The sequence below is a fragment of the Lycium ferocissimum genome, chromosome 10 (assembly GCF_029784015.1).
Source record: "Lycium ferocissimum isolate CSIRO_LF1 chromosome 10, AGI_CSIRO_Lferr_CH_V1, whole genome shotgun sequence".
In the NCBI taxonomy this organism is placed as follows: Eukaryota; Viridiplantae; Streptophyta; class Magnoliopsida; order Solanales; family Solanaceae; genus Lycium; species Lycium ferocissimum.
Window position 1 is genome coordinate 11,728,103 of NC_081351.1, and position 6,177 is coordinate 11,734,279.

A 6,177-nucleotide genomic window follows, 5' to 3' on the forward strand; every position below is an offset into this window, starting at 1 on the left:
ATCATCCTTGGCCAAAATTCATTTGATAAAAAATAAAGAACAGAGAAAAGAAAACGCATGCAAATGACAATTAGAGCCACATGGTACGAATGAATAATACAGAGGAATATGTGCCTCTGTTGTTACATTCTCAGATGCACAAAAAATAGCACCTCATTCCAAATTAAAGTTATTAGAAGCATCACCATTCCCCCAAACCCACAACAAAAAAAAAAAAAAAAAAAAAAAAAAACAACGAAGAAGAAACGGACAAAAGAAAAATGAAAATATAAATCCAAGAGTAGCTAGTGTACGTAGTAATGAAAATTCTTTTTTTAAACCAAAGAAAGATCCATTAATTTTGTGAATTTTGATAACGAGCGCGATGTCATTAAATAGGGAAGTTAGGTTTTTTTTTTTCTTGAAATATAAAAAAGAAACATGTAAATTTTTACTCCCTGTGGTCCACATATATTTTATATCAAGATTTTAGCGCGCTCCTTAGAAAAAGACATTTAACAACCTTAATCATAAGAGTAATTGTCCAAACTACTATTTATGTGTTCCTTAAATGTCTCACATAGTTTTTTTTCAAATAAAAAATCTCACTTAATTAATATTTCACTAGCTAATTAGAGCAAAGAAAAGTACGAAAATAACTTCACATTATTTAATATATTATGAAACAAATTCAATTAATCAAAATTGTACAACTAATATTTGGGACGGCAGGAAGTAACTTTTATAAACCTTTTACGCATGGATATGCACAAATATATACGATCCAACATTATGAAAGTTCCCTTACAGCTTGTTTCGACGACATTTATTTGGTGACATTTCCAATAAATGTCGGGAAATAATGAATTTCTTGACATTTATGAACAAATGTCGTAAAAAGAACGACATTTGATGCCAAATGTCATAAGAAGAACGACATCTGGGGAAAAATGTCATTAAAACAACGACATTTAGTACCAAGTGTCGCTAAAATAACGACATTTGTTAAAAAATGTTATTATTTTTAACGACATTTAGCTAAAATGTCATTAAAACAATGACATTTGATACAAATGTCGAATAATATTATGACATTTGTTGCAAAATGTCGTTGTTTTTAACGACATTTGGCGAAAATGTCGTTAAATAATGACATTTGATATAAATGTCGAATACATTATGACAATTGTTTTAAATGTCATATTATTAGTCACTAATTATCGACATTTACACCTAATGTTGGAAACTTAAGTTTTTTAAAATTATCCATCATTCTTTATAGGACAAAGGTCAAAAATTTCCCCCGGACAATACAATTTAGAGAAAATTTCATCTTATGTTATATTTTGGCCATTCCATAAAGTTCAAGGACCAATACGGATCATTTGCAAAGTTCAATGACAAATTCATTTAAACTCTACACCCTAAACAATTTATTTAAATCTCAAGAATGATAATTAAGAAGTCACTAATATTGTGAATAATCTTTTAAAGAGGACAAATACATGTTAGAGTACATCAATTTTAATTAATTAAATGTGTGAATTATTTTTTTCTTTAATATATCATCACTTAATTATGATTTTTAATTATTTTCTACATACATTACTTGATTTATCCAAACCAAATTTGAAATTAATTGCTATGTCAATTTGTAGGAAATCTTATATAGTTAGGAGAGAAACAAAATGATTTACCTTTAAACTCCGTGAATGATCTAGGTTTGTTCTATATACCATCTTCGTATGGTGGCGCGATGTTCTACGTGAATCCATGTTCGAAGGACATTGTACCAAAGTCATATAATTAGGACCACAATATGCATGGTTTTATTCTGTTTATGGCATCGAAGGTTATGTTCTTTTTTGGGCTTCTAATATAATTCTCATTCCTTTTTGGCACCTACGTTAGAGATTGAAGGTATTTGGCCCCCTGATTGAAGGTATTTGCCCCCCTTGAATTACAAATAATCTAAATTTCTGGCAAGGATAAAAGTTTAAGTCATCTATAGAAATATGAAGATTGATAGTAACTCAAAAAACGAGCCTATATATATTATTGCATAATTACTAATTGAGAATATTGCGAGGATGTATATCATTTGAACATCCTTTTGAAACTAGCTATAGACAATCGAAATTTACAACTAGGGGTGGGCATGATACGGTATTTGAAGCTTCAGTACGGTAATTTCGATTTTCGATTTCTAAAAATATTATACCATTACCATATATATCAAATTAATTGGGTATGGTTCGGTTTAAATACGATTTTGGTATTTTGCGTTACTACGGTAAATCAGTAATCATTTGATCCACTTCAACTTACATATTCATATTGTAGAGAATTATGATATTCGGCTATTTAAGAAACGTCTCAATTATATCGTACTATAACAACTCACACATGTAAAAATATTCAAAAGAAAATACAAGTAATTCCCTTATTACGTAAATCAATTACACAAAAAGATACTTCAATCAAGATAGAGTAGTCAAAGTTTCAACATTTGAACAATTTTAGTTTTGTAATAGTACTAGTTTATATATTTGTTAGTATAATAATACTAATTTTTATGAACTATATATATATATAACTATACTTCGGTATGGTATTCGTTATTTTAGTATTTTCTTTATAAATACCAAATACCATACCAAATGCCAAAAAAATTTAAATGCATACCAAATACCGTATCAAATACCATAATATCAAAACCGTGGTATAATTTTTTTGATTTTGGTATGGAAATAGGTATCTACCCACCCCTATTTACAACTAATATTGGAAATTTCTATACATTTCTTTAATTGTTAAACCATTCTTATTTAATTACCACGAGAACTCAAAATTAGTGAATACATAATATTAGTTGTATATTCAACCAAAGAGTTGGAACTAAAATATGTGATAAAAATAATATATTTAAGATAAATATATATGTAAGTCATCCAATAAGTCTTGTAAAAGTAATTAAAAAAAAAGGAATTAAACTTAGGATGTGAAAGTGCCACATCATACTCCTTGCCACATCAGCATTTTAGGGGTAAAAAAAAAAAAAAGAACTCTATTAATCAGCAAACATATAGTGCCATCCAAGACCCATTTCAAAGAATTAACAAAACTTCCCATTACCAAATCAGTGTACCCTAAGATACGGGTCTATAGATTTTGACTCAGTCTTTTCTCAAAACCAGTCCCATTTTGGTTAAAATTGGTTGAGTCCACCCCACTAATACATTGTGCTACCGAAAAATATGGAGAATTTCAGATATGGAGCGACATATATGGAAGAAAAATAAATTGGCGGTAAGATTTTGTTGGGTTTCCCTCCTTTTAGTTCTTTTTTGCTTCAAAGATTTTAGGGCTTCCTCCTTTCAATTCCTTTTTGGCTGCCCTTGAGGCAAAGAAAATTGGCGGTAAAATTTTAGGGTTCCCTCCTTTCAATTCCAAATATTGGCAATTTTAATACTTGGTATTTTTTCAAAGCTTGGAAAAAACTTTTGGCCGTGTTTGAGGCGAGTCTATTCTTCTAATTTAGATCTTTACTAATTTTAAAATAATCTAAACTAATTATATAGAGATTACTGCTGATTGTTACAGAGACTTGTGCGTTGGAACTAAATTTAGAGTTGTTGAAGTACTTATATTGCGTTCACACATTGTGTAATTTCATATGAATCTCCTTTGCACATTCTATTTATAGTATCAATTAACAGTTTTTCATTGATTTGCAGTTTGAAGAAGACGGGAAAAGGAAGCGAACACTACTGGAAGAACATTCACATAGTGTTCAAGACTTTTTTGAGGTGTTTGCAGGTTCTTATCTATCCTCTGTTTTGTTTAATCATATTGAGATCTAATTCTTTGTTATTGTAGTATTTAAAATAATAGTATTTTTGTGTTTTGAAAGTATCTTAAAAGTTTGTTCTTTCATATCGACTCTTCATATTTGTTTGTAGTCTAACTAGATGGTATATGTGCTCAATTATCCAGATTTTAGGAAACATGGGTATTTGGGATATATGAAGCTCATGTACTAGTAGCAGTTAGGGGTAGCTTCAAGCCATATAGAGCTTTTTACTTTCTTTAATGAATTTATTACCATGCACGTCACCTTGGTGGTGATGTAATTTTTTTGGCATGTGACCGCACGTTTATGTGGATGTTGGTATCTTATATAAGCAATTGTTGCTCTTCAGAACTGAATCAGTCGTTGTGGTTGCTAAAAATTTTAAATTTTAAATTTTGAGTCGTCTCATATGTGGAAATTGCTGTGAGGATGAAAATGAAAGACAAAATGAAATTTTATGTTAAAGTGAATTATGAAAGTTAATAGGAGTACAAGAAAAAGAAAAGGAGAAGATAATATGGACTAACATGGTGCTTGTAGTTTGCATGTTATGGTGTTTGATTATAAGGGTTGTGGTATTTCTTTTTCTTTTTTAAAAAAATTGAGGAGGAGTTTAGTGTGTACACTTTAAAGGTTTGATTTTTGGCATATTACTATACAACTAGAGGTGGAGCTCGGATTTTGAGTTTATGAGTTCTAGTTCTAAAAATTGCAGCTTACTTGGTTTTCGATAAGTTATTTATACGTATTAAATAAATACAGGGTTTGAGCCAAAGCTATTGGGTTATGCCGAAACCGCATACAATGCCAGCTACTAGTATGCTATGATATTGTTGCTGAGTTCTGTACTTCTGTGCTGAGTTCTGGTTTTATAAGTTTGTTTATTTTGCTTTCTGTTAGCCAATTAATTATATTTTGGGAGATGAACTGCAAAATTTCAATATGTGAATTTAGCTTTAATCTTTATAAGAAGTCATTTTGTACTTCTATGAGATTTAGTGGACAGATATTGTTTGTGATGTGATCTAGTCACAGAAACATCCTTTGGACTCTGTGTTGGTGCAAATTTGATTATACATTTCTCTCTCTCTTATTCGCGGAATTATCATTCTACCTTGTTAGATGAATTGTATTTGGTTTTACATCCCTAATTTTCGATAGGGCTAAGTTTTAGGTTCTTCATAATTACTAGTTCTTGTTAGATGAATTGTATTTGGTTTAGAGCACAATCATCGTCTTCCGTTAACATCATTCACTCATCTCAGGTCGCGGCATGAGACGCGGCCCGAAGAAAGGGGGTCGATGCGGAATATATGCGAGTATGCAAAGCAGAAAGTCTGAGAAACGAAATCATAATCGATGTAAGGTATACAGAACGTGAGCATAATAACCCAAATACCAGAATACTTAAATCCGAAATACAAGTCATCATAAGCAGTACAGAAGGCAAATATAATCATCAGAATGCCCGAAATGCTTAGCCTTATTTTGAAAAACATTTCTGACTCACATATACGGGGAATAGAACATGTCATAGAAACTGACGTTAACCGAATGATTCCATTCCAGAATACGTATATCATACCACATCATACTTCGTATTCCAAAGCTGACGATACAGTAAACAAATCTGAGTCATAATCGAAACAGAAATACAGAAAGTAAGTGCCAATCCAAAATACCAAAGTGTTTATTTTCAATATCACTCAACATACCGCGGTCAAATACCCAGCGGTCAATACCACACATACACATACCGCGGCCAGGAACCCAGCGGTCAATATCACACGTACACATACCGCGGCCGGGGAACCGGCGGTCGATATCACACGTACACATACCGCGGCCAGGAACCCAGCGGTCAATATCACTCAACATACCGCGGACAAGTACCCAGCGGCAATATCACACAACATACCGCGGACAAGTACCCAGCGGCAATATCACACATACACATACCGCGACCAAGAATCCAGCGGCAATATCACATACACACATACCGCGGCCAAGAATCCAGCGGTCATGTCACAGCCCGCGGTCAAGTATCCAGCGGACAATATCACACACACACATGCCGCGGCCAAGAATCCAGCGGTCATGTCACAGCCCGCGGTCAAGTATCCAGCGGACAATATCACACATACCGGCCCGGGACTCGGCGAAAAATGTAACAACAAAATGCACGAGCAGAATCACAAGTAACCAAATACAGTTTAAAATATTTTCAAAGACTTAATAGGTTAATCAAACGACCCATCATTTGTAAGCCAAAACAGTAGTCAAATCAGATTTCCTCCCGAATATCACTCGGGAATATATCAAACCGAACTTCCGAAACCATATTC